Source organism: Urocitellus parryii, chromosome 9 (assembly GCF_045843805.1).
Source record: "Urocitellus parryii isolate mUroPar1 chromosome 9, mUroPar1.hap1, whole genome shotgun sequence".
NCBI lineage: Eukaryota > Metazoa > Chordata > Mammalia > Rodentia > Sciuridae > Urocitellus > Urocitellus parryii.
In genome coordinates this window covers 77,447,402-77,464,726 of record NC_135539.1, presented here as the reverse complement: position 1 = coordinate 77,464,726, position 17,325 = coordinate 77,447,402, and positions in this window count along the sequence as shown.

The following is a 17,325-nucleotide window of genomic DNA, read 5'->3' as shown; positions in this document are numbered from 1 at the left end:
GTTGTTCCGGGCCTGCCACTATTCAGAAGATGAGATCTCTTGAGGTTGACACAACAGATTTGAATGAAACTTTGGGACTAGATGAACATTCTCCTCCAGCATCCTCAGCCACAGGTAGAGTCAAGGCTGAGTCTCTCCAGATAAGTGAGGGGAAGCAAGACAAGAGAAGAGAGCTTGTGGTAGGCAGTAGGTATGAAAGGTATATTACTATCAAGGACTTTTGCACATCTGCTGGGTGAAGAAGGAAGAAAAGATGTGAGTGTTGAGGAGGAGGATGGGAGCATGCTGGCCTGAGAGCATCCTTAGTCTTCCCTCTACTCAGAAAGCTGTTTTTCTCCAGGAAAACTCCTCGTATGTGGGGCTGGAATTGTGGCTCAGTGGTAGAGCGCTCACCTAGGACAGGCAGGACCCGGGTTCGATTCTCAGCACCACATGAAAAAATAAATAAATAAATAAATAAAGGCATTGTGTGGTGTCCATCTTAAAAAAAAAAAAAAAAAAAAAAAAAAACTCCTCGTATCCCTTAGAAATATCAAATAGATATTGAAATCTCTTCTCGTTCTTGGTACTTGATATAATTTTGTACACATCTTTATTAGCACTTTTCACACTAAATTTAATTATTTTATAGCTTCTCTTTTTTTTTATTACAGTGATGTTTTCCTGAAGATGAAAATATGTTAAGTCACCTCTGTACCTTAACGTAATGTCTGGAATAGGCACACAATAGTGTATAAGCATCCTGTCTGTTGGTTAGGAGAGCGGGTAGAAGAAATGGAAGGAAATCAATATTCATAGCCCCTAAATGAGAGGGGAGGGAGAATGTGAGAGAGAGGGAGGATAGAATGGAAAAAGGAAGAAAAAAAGAAAGGGAGGAAGTAGGAAAAGAACATGGCTCATAAAACTATCTAGATAACATAGACAAAATCATCTGCTTCTTTGAATTATTTTTTGTAGTAACATCCTGTCCCAGATATGCCTCTTATTCTTCATGATGTGCCAGATTACACATATAGTTTCAGATTCAACAATTAAACCCAAATTCTCATTGATTTACATGAAGACTTTTGTCCTGCTCACAGCACATCTAACAGTAGAAGTCAGTGGGGGGCCTTCTGCTCCACATACTCTCTCAGCGTCCCAGGCTGATGGAGACTCCTCAGGCACTCAGTGTTGAGGGGAAGAGAGAGCAGAGGGTCCATTGAGCGTTTCCCTACTCTATGTGCCATGTCCCATGTTCTGCCCACTGCTTAGCAGCCAGAATTAACCAGAGAATCCTGTCTTATAGCAGGATGAGTGAGAAGTGGGTGTTGAGGAAGAAAGGGTCATTCAGTGAGCGCCAAATATCTTCTTCTTCGTTCCTTTTTCTGTTTCTTACCTGACTACATCAAACAGCTATAGAAGAAAGCTTTGAGACATTAAATACAATGCTCCGTAGGAGTTATTTGCATGGTAAAAGGGGACTTGAGACAATAAAAAATAAAATTGAAGGATTGGGGCTGGAGCTCAGTGGTAGAGCACTTGCCTGGCATGCACAAGGCTCTGGGTTCAAACCTCAGTACCAGGAGGAAAGAAATGAGTCATAAAATACAAGATGCTTGAGTGGAAGGATGGCAGAATAAGGGATTGCAAACATAGATGACCACACAGCTTCTCCTTAAATTGGAGCACCCAAACAGACTACATTCTGTAAACGCAGATGCTATAGAAATGTGAGACAATCAATGTTTTAGAAATATAAAGGCAAGAGAGAAGCACAAATCAAGTTGTGATGCAACTACTCAATGAAAATCTCATTTTATACTACCTTGTATCAGAGGACTGCATCCTTGCATGAACATTAACCAATTAATTTACCCAGCACCTCTATAAAATATCAGTTATTAGGAGCTAAGCAATTAATGTGCAAGAGAACGCAAGCATTCAGCAAAAGCCCAGGCAGCGTGAAATTAGGGACCAAGGCAGAAGAGGAATGCAATTCCTAATCCTTTCAAGAGGGTACTGAGTAAAAAGCATCCTTGTTATCAAAGACTCAGGGAAGTTGCAGCTAATCTCCAAGCAATTCCACTACATGAAAACATATTTTAAGTTTAGGAATCATGAAAGAGGAAAGACTATCTTTTAAGAACAGGATGGGCTATCTTTTTATGCACCTTTCTTCTATACTTGAGCATCTCCTACACTGTTAAGTTCCTGAGTCCACTGGGAATGTAACAATGTGCTTGGGTGGACTGGCTCCAGGGAGACTTTAGATTCACCACCTGCCCTGGATAAGCCCCTCTCCTTCCCTTCCTGCCTTTTCATCTCACACCTTCTCTTGCACTCTGGCAGAATTTACTGCAATCATCCTGGTGACATGTTACCCCAAAGTCGAGGAGAGAAATACAGAGACTCCCACTGAGGGCAACGAAGGCTTCTGGGCACAGTGGAGTGCACACAGGGGAACATCAGTTAAACCTGGATGCAGGGTGACTGGTACAGAGAGGTTTGAACTTGATTCTGTAAATATGGGGGAGTCACTGAAGCCTTCAGTCAGGGAAGCAACAGTCTTAATTTGACATGTGACCGAAAGCCAGAGGAATCAGGCATGTGCAAGATCTATGTGGGGGACCTCTGTAGTAGCAGTGGATAGGATGCCACTGGAATGAGAGCAGTTCGAGAGGGATGCAAAACCTGGGGGCTGGGTGGATCAGCCTCCAAAAAGTAGTCTCCAAGGATATATCCATGCTGTGTGGGCATACATGCAAGGTCAGCGAGGGAAAGTAAGGCTTCTAGAAAAATCGAGGAACTTCCTTGGATGATTTGATATGGGGAGAATTAATTAAAAAGAGAAAAGGGACCTAGCTCAATTCCCACTTCTTCTATGAGGCCTTTCTTGCTCTGTCTGGCTGGATTTAATTATCCCTCCTTTCTGTTCACAGCTATATGCTGGTAATTTCCACGCTAGTGTTTGTCTCATTTCCCTGGGATTATGGTTAGTTTTTGCATATCCGACTCTAGCAGAACATTATAATTCAAGCTGTCATTTCTATTCCGTGCTTCCCCCACCAGTGCTGAGCACAGGACCCAGGGAAGGAAGTGAAGGGTTTGCCTTCGCAGGATGAGTTTCCTGGGGTGAGGAGAGTCATCACTGTAAAGATTGCTCCTGAACCCTTGGTTGAAGACACCTGCCTGCAAAAGGTTAGGTGCAGGAAGGGACTGGAAATCCTGCTCTCATTTACATGTCTATTATGTTACAAATATTAATTACTTTTGTTGCCACTTTGTTTTGTTAGAGTCCATTATCCTTGATGGCAGTCTCTGGAAACCCAAAAGACAGAAGAGTGATGGATGTTTCCGTTCAGAGTTTCGATGGATAGGAATGTAATTTTCCAATTAGGACTGAACATTTGCAAATAGAGTTATCTCTCTCACTCCAACATATTACAGTGCAAAAATGCATGTTTGTGAATCCTATTGTGAATTTAAAATAAAAATGACAAATTTCTATTCTGAAAGCTCAAACACTAAGAAGTACTGCACACTATCTTTACATGAATAGGTAATATAAATATTTTTTCACAATTTTTTTTTTAATCCATAGTCTTCCCCAGCCCAACCCCACTCAAGACTAAAAACAACTATGTCTTTGTCATAGGTGATGTAGGCAGATCTATGCCTTACTATTCTCCCCCTCAAAATTATCAAATAACAATATCAAGAGTTATATTACTTAATCAGCATAAATTAAAGATGTGTTGACTCTGAAATAAAATAGAAGCTATTTGAATATTATGAGAGGTCCTTGCTTTTAGGAAACTGCTAACTTTTATGAAAAGCAAAGCCATTTCTCTGCCCTGTCCCTCTCTCAGTACAATGAGGATGTCACAAGGACATTTTCCCTCTTCCATGGTACTTAGGGCAGGGTGTGTGGCTGACCCAGAGTCACAGTAAGTAATTTTAAAAAGGCTTATCATTATCCTGACAAAATGCAATGTAGGTGTGCGTGATTCATTTTTTAATAGTGTAGTCAGGAAATAAAGAGAGGAAGCAGGGCGGACAATCACTCTGGCAGAGGCGTCCTGTGATATTAATTACTGGAGACACGTGCATGACATGCTGTTCATTTGTTCCTCACTGCAAGCGATCTTATCTCCACTCACCACTGCTGATTAGCATAGGCAGCCTCCAGACGCTCTGCGCTCCCCCATCCTTCATTGTTTGTGGCCCTGATGGAAAAAAAGCACAGGTTGCTTTTCTCCACCATGGCCTGTGTTCTGAAACACAGCAGACTATCGGCCGGCCTGCCTGCCTTCCTTCCTTCCTTCCTTCCTTCCTTCCTTCCTTCCTTCCTTCCTTCCCTTCCTTCTCTTCCTTCCCTTCCTTCCTTTCCTTCCTTCCTTCCTTGAAACACAGCAGACTATCGGCCTTCCTTCCTTCCTTCCTTCCTTCCTTCCTTCCTTCCTTCCTTCCTCCCTCCCTCCCTCCCTCCCTTCCTTCCTTCTTTTTGATTCTCTTTTCCTGTGCTCTTTCACAAATGCCCCTTAGTGGAACTTGAGCCTGGGGTCTATCCCACCTGGTCCCTTTGCTTTTCAGTGCCCACCCCTTCTATGAGATAGCCTGAAAAGCCTCCTGTTTTGTCCTGTGGTGTGACTGTCCATGATGCTGAAAGTACTGTTGTAATGATCTTCAGTTCTTTCCATAAGAATAATATCTTCTTTATAGTATATTCTGGGGATTAAAAATAATGCATATGGAACAGCAGGCACAATACCTCTGCTCAGGTAAGTACTCAGTACATAGGAGTTATTAGCTATTATGTAAAATTATCTGATTGTGTGAAAATATATTCATCCACATGCCTCATCTGTAAAATCATCATTACTGCCAATGTTTATGGTAATCACCTCAACTAGATGGTCTGTTTAGAAACCCAGGTCTGTGTAGTGTGACAGACTAATTGATTATGGAGCCATGCAATAAGTGCAATAAATCACCTATTTGCCACCCAACATTTGCAATCAACTCTAGACAAAGTGTTGGACAGTCAGGTGGGCTAATGAGGCTTACTTACCAAGGAGCTAGATTTCTTGTATTCAAATTTTAATTCTACCACTTAACTTTGAAATAAACCATTGTTCAGTGCCTGAGTCTCTCATTTATAAAATAGAGCTCACAATTATATCTAATTTATTAGGATTATTTTGAAGATTAAAGGACTTCATATGAACAATATATATATATATATATATATATATATATATATATATATATATATATATATAAAGTGCAGAGAGCACAGCTGGACACCCAAGAACATTTGTGCTCTCTATTATTAGTTCTGCTCCAAAGAAGAGCTATGGTGGCACCAAGGCCGTGGTTTTCAGGTTGTGTACATCACTCACTCTTCCTCCCTGTTTGCACAGTGTCTCCCATGTCACATGAGGATCAGGCAAAAATGGTGGTGAGACTACATTGTCTCTAACCCCCAACCCCTCCCTCTCTTATTTCCTCTTGAGAATGATACAGAAATCAAAGCAGGAAAGCTAAGTGAAAGAAAAGGCTGTCATCCTAAAATCTTAGACCAGCCTAACATTCATAAATCATTCACTCTGTATCTTTGGTTGTTCTGCTATCCAGTGGTTCAGGGTTTCCTCCACCTACAGGGCTGTTTGTCCAGTTAAGCAGATCATGGTTGCCCAAGGATACCTGACCAGGTGGAAGGTGCACACAGCTATGGAGTTCCTCCCTGTAATTCCCACACAGTTGTCTCACACATAGCTGCACTGACTGGAGGAAGAGGTAGCCCAAACAATGAGGGTGACTCTACAAACCCAGTCTGACACAGGGAAGGCAGAGAAACTGTGTTCAACCACCTATCTTCCAACATATACAGTCAAAGTTAAGTTGCTAAATATGGTTTAGAGTTAATAACAAGTATACAATGGAAGTAAGGTCAACAAAGACACCTAAAAGCCAATAACTGCATATCATAAGAGTTTTTTAAAAGAAAAGAGCAGGAAAAAAGGAAGAAAAATTATATTGGCAAAACTGAAGAGAGAAAAGATTGGGGTGGATTCAGCTCTTCAGCGAATATACATTATTTTTGTCAATATGTATGAAATATTATAAAAATAAATCATCTGAAACAAGTGGTTTAAATATTAAAAAACATATTATGTTCTAGAAGATCTAATATGGCCTATACTTTGTTTAGACTATGTTGGAAACTCCTATATTTACCAAAGGAAAAAAGAAATCCAATATTAGTTTTTTGTTTTTTTGTTTTGTTTTGTTTTTTAATGAGATAGGGAACTCAAAAGCCATAAAAGAAAGAAAAAAGGACAAGAACAACTTTCAGATGAGAAAAATAACATGACCAATAAGCCTAAAAAGATGACATGATAACTATTTATCAAATAAACAAAAATTGAAGTTAATGATTCAAAACATATTTTCACTGAAGAAGGTTAGGAAAGAGTTTGTAAAATCATAACATCCTGTAGAGACAAGGTTAGAAGCAAAAATGTACTCTCATATTTGACATGGTAATAGTGAGAACTGGTATGACCCTTTCAGAAAGTCATTAAAGACCACATCATGTATTTTGTAGAGGGAATCCTTGATATGTCAATCCCAATTTTGACAAATTGGGATTTGTCAAAACTTCCACCAATAAAAAGATATATGTGTGCTCATTATTGTGTTAGTTGTGTGTCTCTCAATAGAGAAGCATGAAATGCACTGAAACTTTATTTGCTCATATGTAGATATTTTGAAAGGGAATGATCTGCATGGACTTAGAGGAGGATGAGTGAGTGGATGGATGGATGAATGAATGTGTGGGTGAATCCTCTATACTCAAATAAGAAAAACAGGGTAAAGAGTAATGAGTACAGCCTCACTTTTTCAAGAGAGTGTGTGTTTGTGTGTGAGTGTGTGATTATTTTTGACAGTGAAGAGAAGTTTTTGAAAGTATGAAAATGTTTTAACATCAGAAAAGTAGAAAATTACAAAAAAACACTTTTTAAATAATAGTCTTTCACATGATCTCCAGATAAGGTAAGTTCAAGGTTCTAATAAAGTTAGGATTATAATACTAATTAATGAAGAAATAAATGTAATTTGCAAGTTATTTTTTTCTGTGGGATTTGTATTGCCAATTCTAAATGTTCAATAACTGTTCTTTCAAGGGCAGGGTTATGAATAATCTGTTGTAGGGAAGGAATGAAACTATGATCCATGACATATCTTTCAAGGTGTATAGTTATGTATTTAGATTGCAAAAGCAGCGTGCCCCTGAAGACCTCGTCAATGGCAAGACTTGGAACAGGACGTTGGAAGCAGCAACTGAGTCGAATGGAAAGCTACTTGGTGATGTTTTTTCTCTTCCACTGAAAGTAGTAGTCACTGCTTAGAAATAATCTAATATTAAAAGATAGCAGTGAAAAGAATATTTTTTATTGTCTTAAAATCTGAAAGTAAAACAATGACCCAGAGCTCTATGATACAGCTTTATGATGCTATAATGTATCTGCTATATCCTTGTATGAGAGAGGACCACGTTTTATACAATTCCATTCTTTAACATACCTTATCTAGTACACCATACTGTGCAAATGTCAAATGAAATCATACAAGAAGTACTCAGGATGTCTCCTGTGATGTATACGAAAGGAAGAAACAACATCAGAGACAAAGCAATTTACTTAAAATTACACCAGTGAATCTGTGTTCTTTTTGGTGAAACACCTGAAACAAGGACACTAGATAGAAATGCAAGATTTTCAGGAATGGATTGATGTAGCTTCATCTGTTTCCCCCATGAAGCAAAATCTGACCTGTCAAGCCCAGGGCTGAAGTTCTACCAGCGCCTTTTGAAAAACTCCAGTGTCCTTGAAGACAAACTATTAAACCAGGGTTGATGGTGAACATCTTGGTGAAGATCTGTAGTTAGATGGAGGGGTTCCTTCTGTAACAAACCTCCCTCCTCAGGCCACTGAAGAGCAGGCTGTGAACTGGAGACCCTCAGCTCTCTTGGGCAGAGAAGGGTTTCATTGAGCAATACCAGGAGGCACTCTAACCACCTGGAAGATCTAAGTCTTGTTTGATACTCCTGGGGTGCTCCTTGTCTTCCCCAAGCCTCATATTACTCTTAAAGCTGGTACTCAGGAAATACCTGTGGCATGAACCCAGCAGGACTTGCTCTTCTAAATGTGATAACTTTCCTGGACAGGATTTGTCTTTCTGCTAAAGAGCCAGCACAGATCTTCACAAGATATTTTAGATGTTCTTTTTAAATTTTAGGATCAAGTTTTACTCTATTTGTATTTCAAAGTTAAAAATGGTTTCTGATTAAGAATTCTTTCCATTTGTTGCCAGGAGGCCACAAACTAGAGACCAGAATTCAAGAAAAACATGGAGACAGATTAATTTTGTGCTCATGTGTTTAACAAAATTAAGATAATGGTTTCCATTTTTGCAAAGCAAACCCAAATTTGGAGCATCTCTTTACAAATCAAGTCTGACCACAGGGAACCCTGTTCCCTCATGGCTATAGCCTGCAGGAGTAGATTTAATATCCAGATGGAAGGTGGCTCAACCCACAACTCACATGAATGAGACCTGAACAAGCGCTGATTTGTGACATGTTGGTTTGAGGCTGCAGCTGCACCTGAGGTGGGGAGTTCTGTTGAACCCATAATGGTCCTCGATGCAGATAAATGTGTCCTTGACACTGTGCCCAGCTCTGGAAAACAGTTTCTTTACATGCCTTTACTTTTATAATAGTTCTTGAAAATTGCTACATTTAAAAATTTCAAAATGATTTTTAACTTACTATCTTCTGAATGCAGATGGTGAGATTAAAAAGTTCCTTATGAGCCTGGTGTATATTTAAGTGGCTACTTAATAAAAGAGCCCAGACTCCTCAAAGACCATGACAGGATTACATTTGTAATGTAGTCAGAACTCAAAGGCTCCTGTGATTTTCAGTGATATTTCCATGTATTCTCATGAAGTCATACACCATTGATGGCATTACATTATTGTACAATTTGCAAGTGAAGACTTCAGGCAAAATAAGAATTCCACCTGGAAGATCTATGCTAATACCTTACAACAGCTTCTCAACTTTCAGCAAGAAATACGTGTCTTAGATGCTTCTCAGTTGTAATAACCAACCAATATGTTTCCAGGGTTTTTAATTCAACTGCTCCTGACATGTCTAGCTTTTTTTTTTAACCTAAGAAATGAAAAATATGTGATTAAGTAGTTTTCTATGACAACAAAGCCTCATTATTCGGAGAGTATGTGTTCACATGTATATAGGAGAGAGAACAAAAAGAATATGGGTGAGCTTATTTGAAGGAAAGAAACAACTTCAGGTAACAATTAGGATCTGACAGTGGATATTCTATTGGAGAGATACATCACAAGTTAAAAAATAGTAATGAAAATAATTTATAATCTTTGTTTAAAATTCATGCATTTCCCAGTATGCTTGTAATACTAACAAGGGGAGGATGTTTGTGAGGCTTAACCATTTTTCAAGCAGCCAACCATTACAGAGAAATAAATGTTCCTGAAGAATGGATGCAAAGAAGAACCTGCACATTACCTCTGGAAAGGATATTTACTGGGGGCCAGGGAGGATTAAAGGTATATCACAATGCACCCAATACTCATCAGCATACCAAAAATGACAGGAAATTGTTCAGTATTGATCAAAGCCACCCTAATTTTTGAAATCACTTTTGTAAATAATATTGTCTTTAAATGGTGGTGTTTTAAACTCAGAAGATAGAATGGCAGTTCTTAAATATAAATGAGAAGTCATTATTTGAGAACATGTGAAGTAGGTTTGTGTGTAGATAGTATGAGCTGTAATTGCAGTCATCTTCCTTTCCTCCACCCCCACTTTATGAATACTGTTCTTATTCCCCAAAAATAGAAACTGGCCTGAGATAAAACCTACAGGCCCAGAGACATGCTTGTCTCTCCTTGTTCTCTCACTGACAGATAGGAGATGACTTACTGGCCCCTAAGGTGGGGTCGTACTAGTTTCCCCGTTCTCTCCTTGAGAACATAAAGGGACATGGTGGGTTTTTTGTTCCCCCTCTGAAAGATAGAAAAACTGCCTGTCTCTGTTCCCAAGAAACAAACTTGCCTTCCACAAGATCAGGAGATGCTCACTATGTCCATCAAGACTGAACCCATCCCTAGCCCGCGGCCATGATTCTAGCCTACAAAAGGTAACTTTCAAGGGGGAGTTGCTGCTGCAGCTCTCCCTCTCTCTGCTCAGAGCAGCCTTGTCAGGCTCCTGACAATCAACCCACTTCCCATCCCAGGCGTGTGTTTGATGGGTCTTGCACCACTTTTCTTTCAGACAGCACCTATGGTCTGAGAGTCTTTACAATCATTACAGTCAGCAGCAGGAAGTTGTCTCCACATGGAAAACTATATAGTATTTACAGATGACTCCATTTCCTTCTGCAACCTTTTCTGAGCATTTTCAGATCAGCCGGTTTCTGGGTTCTGTATGCTTTTTAGGGAAGAGCAAAAGGGCAACGGTCTGCATAATGTCCTGTCTACTAAATGAAAGTATGGCTTCAGCCCCTGGAAGTGGTTGCCTTGACTCCTCCCAACGAGGCTCACTGGTCTCAATTTAAAGAACATTAAAAGACAAAATGCAGTACCTGTTTAAATTGCTTTGACCAAGAAGTCAAAATCATTCTCTGAAAACCATGACCTATACCAGTACTTAATAAAACATGTGCTATGTGGACTAATCATTTGTGGAAGAAATATTTATACAAGAAGCTAAAATACTATACCCAACTTCTCACTAATATGATAGGAGACATTGCAGTTACTTAGAACTTGGAGGATACAGAGAAATGACCTGGCAATGACCAAAGTCTTTGCCAGGCTTTCCACAGAAGCTGGTTAGAAATATAGCTACAGAGAGCTCCTGAAGAAAGTCTGTTACACAAATTTGGTATTTATGATTAACAGTAAATTAATAGTTGTGATTGTCCAGGCCAAGCCAGACTTTTTCTTATCTTTTTCCAGATAACAGACTGAGGAATCTTGGTACTGACATGGACTATAGGAACACCAACTTTCCATGAGGAAGGAGTTCTGGGTAAAGCTCCAAGTGACTCTTATGGCAGTGATGAACTTCACCTGAAAAGAAAATAAATGAATAAAGATGTAGATATATAAGTATGTATGTAAAATATGAACATGTATATATATATTTGAATTTGTAAAATATATGCTCATTTTACAAAATTTAGATAAACACATGCATGTGCATGTTGTGTATGTTCATGTGTATGAACAATAATTTTTTCCTATAACTACACAGCCCAGAGATAACCAGTGTTATGTTTTTCAGAAATTTTCCTATTAGAAATAGTGTGGATCTTTAAGATGGCGGACCAGAGGGAGGCAGGATTCTGTGTTGCTCTGTGATCCAGATCTCACCTAGTCGGAATACTGCATCTCTAAGAATGTTAGAGGATCCCTATACAGCTGCTCTCTGCAGAAATCACCAGCACTGTGACCCCATGAAGGGCTCTGGGCCTCAGTGCTTGAGCAGGACCCAAAGCCTGAAGTTCCAGTCCACACAAGACTTGGTGAGCACCTTAGCAGAATCACCTATCAACACATCTGCAAATCGTCAAGACTTCGCTCCACTCCCATGCAGGTCACTCAACTGCTACCTACCGACAGCACAATGCCAACACTCAGCTCCCCCAACCTCACCAGACACCGAGGCCATCTTGGTGAAAGCAGACTGCTGCCATCTTGGCTCAACATTCTCACATATTAGGTGGGGGCAGTTCCCAGATGGGATCTCCAGGGGCCAGTGGCTTTTCGCAGAAGTCACCAGCACTGCGACCACCTGTGCAGAAATCAGAGCTTCTGGGCTCGAGTAAGTCTTCGGACTTGGACCCAAAGCCCGCAGTTCTAGTCCACGCCCGGCTCACAAGCAGCTTAGCAGAAACATCTACCAGCACCAGCACCTCTGCAGAACTCCAGACTGTGCGCCGCTCCCACGCAGGTCACTCAGCTGCTATATGTCCACAGCACAAGGCCATCACCCAGCTGCCCCCACATCAGCAGACACCCTGGTGCTGGAAGCAGACCACCGCCATCTTGGAAAACCTTCCTCGCCATTTTGTGGTGGGCGTGGCTATCAGATGGGATCTCAATTGAACAGGTACCTAATTTCCAATTCCTCCCCGCTCCCCAACAGTGTTAACTAGGCACAGTGGCCACCCAACACAAGATCAGCTCTTAGTTGGACAGGAATGCAGTGCGAAACAGGGCACCACCCACCTGTGTGAGCCTGGGGGTGAGAGGTCCTGCAGTTGGGACCTGATAAATAAGAGAGGGAAGGGACTAAAGTCTGGAGCATAACAGAGAGATCAGGATTTGGGAAATCTCCAGGCAAGAGAGGGAGATGAAACTGGGTGGGGGGCCCCTCAAGTCAGATGAGTGGTCACAAAAAAAGATCCGTTAGGTGCTATTTCCCTGCTGGGACTGGTGGGCAGCACTTCCAGCTTCCAGATGCTCCACACCAGGTCTAGTCTTCACACCCTGGTTACCTACACCCTCCTGAGGGCAAAGACACCTACTGGATGGAACAACCCCACCTTCTGGATGAGAAGGAAACGGATCTCTGAGAGTATTTTTTTTTCTCATTTCTCTTCTGGCCCTCACATCCCCAACATATATAAAACCAAGAACTTTGCATAAAATAGGACTTTGAGGACTAAGTCACTTGAATAATATAATATAGAGGAATTATATAAGTCCCTTTTTTTCTTATTTTTTTATTTTTTCTTTTCTCTTTTTCTTTCTTTTCCCTTTTTTTCTTTCTTCTTCCTTCACCCTCCAAATTATACTATTTTAACATCCTGTATTTTTCTAAATACCTATGTGTTTATTTTATGTACTGTACTGTCTTCCCACGTAATTTTCTACCCCAAATTACCTCCTATCTATTCTCCTGCTATTAACCCTCTTCACTAGATTTTCCCTTCACATTTCCTAAGATATATTAACTCTATACACTTACCATCTTCTCCGCTCAACATTTCATCCTACACCTGACCCCCAGTTCATTGTCCACCACCAGAAACTCTAAATCTTTTTATGAAACTACTGATTATGTATTAAATAATAATTGAACCCAACATTTTTATACATGGAGACTAAACTGTAAATGTCATAATAATAACAATTTGTTCATAGGTGATGTGTTGCTGATATTGGAATCTGATAACATTGTTCTTCCCCACAAAGGAGAGATCTTGGAACCCTACAAGAGCACTACAAGTCTATAGGGTAAAAACTATAAAACACCAGATCCACAGAGCTGGAAAGGAAGACACATGAGCAACATGAAAAGACAAGGGAAGAAAGTGCCACAAACAAATCAAGACAATACATCATTAGAAGCATTGGCAGCTACAGCAGAAAAAATGACAGAAAATGGTTTCAGGATACACGTGGTTCAAATGTTTTGGGATCTCAAAGAAGACATAAGAGAATAAATACAGGCAGTGAAAGATCACTTTGACAATAAGCTACATAAACAAATCCAAGAAGCAAAAGATCACCTCAACAGGGAGATAGAAGTTCTACAAAAAACAAACAGAGATCCTTGAAATGAAAGAAATAATAAACCAAATTAAAATTCAAATGAAAGCATAACGAAAGAGATGAAAGATCTATACAATGAAAAACTACAGAACCCTAAAGAGAGGAAATAAAGAAGACCTTAAAATATGGAAAGATCTACCTTGCTCTTGGATAGGCAGAATTAATATTATCAAAATGATCATACTACCAAAAGCACTATACAGATTTAATGTAATTCCAATCAAAATACTGATGGCATTCCTCATTGAAATAGAAAAAGTAATCATGAAATTCATCTGGAAAAATAAGAGACCCCAAATAGCTAAAGCAATCTTTAGCAAGAAGAGCGAAGCAGGTGGCATCACTATACCAGACCTTAAACTATACTACAGAGCAATAGTAACAAAAACAGCATGATATCGGCACCAAAAACTAATGGTACAGAATAGAGGACACAGAGACTAACTCACAAAGTTACAATTATCTTATATTAGACAAAGGTGCCAAAAACATGCATTGAAGGAAAGATAGCACCTTCAACAAATGGTGCTGGTAAAACTGGAAATTCATATGCAACAAAATGAAATTAAACCCCTATCTCTCACCATGCACAAAACTCAACTCAAAATGGATCAAGGACCTAGGAATTAAACCAGAGACTCTATGTCTAATAGAAGAAAAAGTAGGCCCTAATCTTCATCATGTGGGATTAGGCCCCAACTTCCTTAAGAAGACTCCTATAGTGCAAGAATTAAAACCAAGAATCAATAAATGGGATAGAATCAAGCTAAAAAGTCTCTTCTCAGCAAAAGAAACAATCTGTGAGGTGAACAGAGAGCCTACATCCTGGGAGTAAATCTTTACCCCTTACACATCAGATAGAACACTAATCTCTAGAGTATATAAAGAACTCAAACAGCTAAGCACCAAAAAACCAAATAACCCAATCAACAAATGGGCCAAGGATCTGAACAGACACTTCTCAGAATAGGATATAGAATCAATAAATATATGAAAAAATGCTCATCATCTCTAGCAATCAGAGAAATGCAAAAAAAACTACTCTGAGATTTCATCTCACTCCAGTCAGAATGGCAGCTATTATGAAGACAAACAACAATAAGTGTTGGCGAGGATGTGGGGAAAAGGTACATTCATAGACTGCTGGTAGAACTGCAAATTGGTACAGCCAATATGAAAAGCAGTATGGAGATTCCTTAGAAATCTGGGAATGGAATTGACCCAGCTATCCCTCTCCTCGGACTATACCCAAAGGGCTTAAAAACAGCATACTACAGGGACACAGCCACATCAATGTTTATAGCAGCACAATTCACAAGAGCTAAACTGTGGAGCCATCCTAATACCTTTCAGTAGATGAATGGATAAAAAAAAATGTGACATATATACACAATGGAATATTACTCAGCAATAAAAGAGAATAAAATCATGGCATTTGCAGGTAAATGGGTGGCACTGGAGAAGATAATGCTAAGTAAAATTAGCCAATCCCCAAAAAAAACAAATGCCAAATATGTTCTCTGATATAAGGAGGCTGACATATAGTGAGGTAGGGAGGGGGAACATGGGAGGAATAGATGAATTCTAAATAGGGAAAAGAAGTGGGAGGGAAAGAGAGGAGGCAGAGGATTAGCAAGGATGGTGGCGGACATCATTTTCCAAAGTACATGTATGAAGACACGAATTGGGTGTCAACCTACTTTCTATACAAACAGAGATATGAAAAATTGTGGTATATATGTGTAATAAGAATTGTAATGTAAAAACAAGTCCATGCATAAAGACATGAATTGGCATGAACATACTTTATATACAAAGATATGAAAAATTGTGCTCTATATGTGTAATAAGAATTGTAATGCACTCTATTGTCATGTATTTAAAAAAGTAAATCAATTAAAAAAAGAAAAATTGTGAATGAGCTTATTATAAATGAAACAATATTGCTTTTTATCAGAATATTATAAACTTATCCCATGCAATTTACAAATTCTTCCAAATAACCATTCAGGTAGCACAATAATCAATCACTATTAGATAGTTTTTTGTTGTTGTTGTTGTTGTTGTTGTTGTCACTGTACCAAGTGATTTCATAATGAATGTCTTGGTATATAATCGGTGTCCTAAAATTTTTTCTTGAAATAAATTTATAGATAAAATTTCTGAGTCAAAGCATATTGAAATATAAGGCTTTTGATACATATTGGTATTTGTTTTTTTTTCAGAAAACAAACTCTTTGGTGGGGGGAGATGCATGGGAAAAATGGAGGAACTTTGATTGGGCAAAGAGAGGGAGAGCAGGGAGGGTACATTGGAGCAGGAAAGATGGTGGAATGAGATGGACATCATTACCCTAGGGACATGTATGACTGTACATACAGTGTGACACTACATCATGTACAACCAAAGAAATGTAAATTTGTGCTGCAACTGTGTACAATGAATCAAAATTCATTCTGCTGTCATACGTACCTAATTAAAATAAATTAATTATTTTAATAAAATGGACTCTTAAGAAGAGAAGCAATTTCTATTACCTGCAGAAGTCTATTCCAATGCCTATGTTTCTGGAAGCTTCCAACACTGAGAAATCTTCCTAAAGGAGAGATGGTCCATGTCTTTGCAAGACAGAAGTCATCAATGGGTTATGGCTTTGCAAATCAAGGTCTCTGTGGAATGTTAAGGTTGATAGACCTTTACATTCATAAACCTCAAGGGATGAGCAAATGGCAAAATGCATCCCCGGACAAATCTTCAGCTGACAGTGTGGAATGAAGTCATCTCTCACTGTCTGGGTGCTCACAGATATAAAAGCTGTAGCATGCAGCCACCTTCATATTCAGATATTGTTTGGATGCTGTTTGGTCAAAAAAAGCAAATCCCTGTGAGCCACCTTTTGAGAAATAAAAATAAGATCATATTATCCAAAAAAAAAATGAATACTTTTTCCAAGATTTTTTTCCCTATTTCGAAGGATAAGAATAGTGCAGTGATCACCAGAGGAGGGTAGGGACAATACCACAAGTGCTGCAGGAACATCTTCTGAAAGACCAAGGGTGCGCTGCGTGGGTGGAGCTCCTGGGCTGTTCTCAGTCTTGACCTCTCAACTCTCCTTATTACAGGTTCTCTTAGCACATGCCCAGTTGGCCTCCCTTGGCTTACTTATGAGCAGGCAGTTTCCAAAAATGAACATAGCGCTCCCAAGGCAAGGGGATCTTTTGGTTCAAATATCAGCTCCCCACCAACCCAAGTATCTTAACTTGTTTTAAAATTCCAGTTTTCAAAAGAGATGAATTGCCCAGAGGAACCTGACTCTGCGTGAGCCCCAGGCAGCCATCACTGGGAATGGGATTTGATAGCACTGGTCTGATCATCAGGCAGTGCCATTTGGAAAGAGCTTGGGGTGGGACAACATTCCATAGAGTGTTTATGAAAAGGAGATCTAGCCTTCTGTAGAGGTGGCCAGAAAAACAGGCCTCTGTGGTTTTACGTATGTGTGAGTTGGTTTCAAGTATAAAAAAGAAGGTAATGCAAATGCAGCTTTGTCTTAAAATTGGGGGGTTGAAAACCCCCCTGATATGGAATTAGTCAGTTACCCTCTGATTCTCAACATGATATCATGAGGAGGAATCAAATAACAAAAACTGATATGTATACTAATAAATGTAC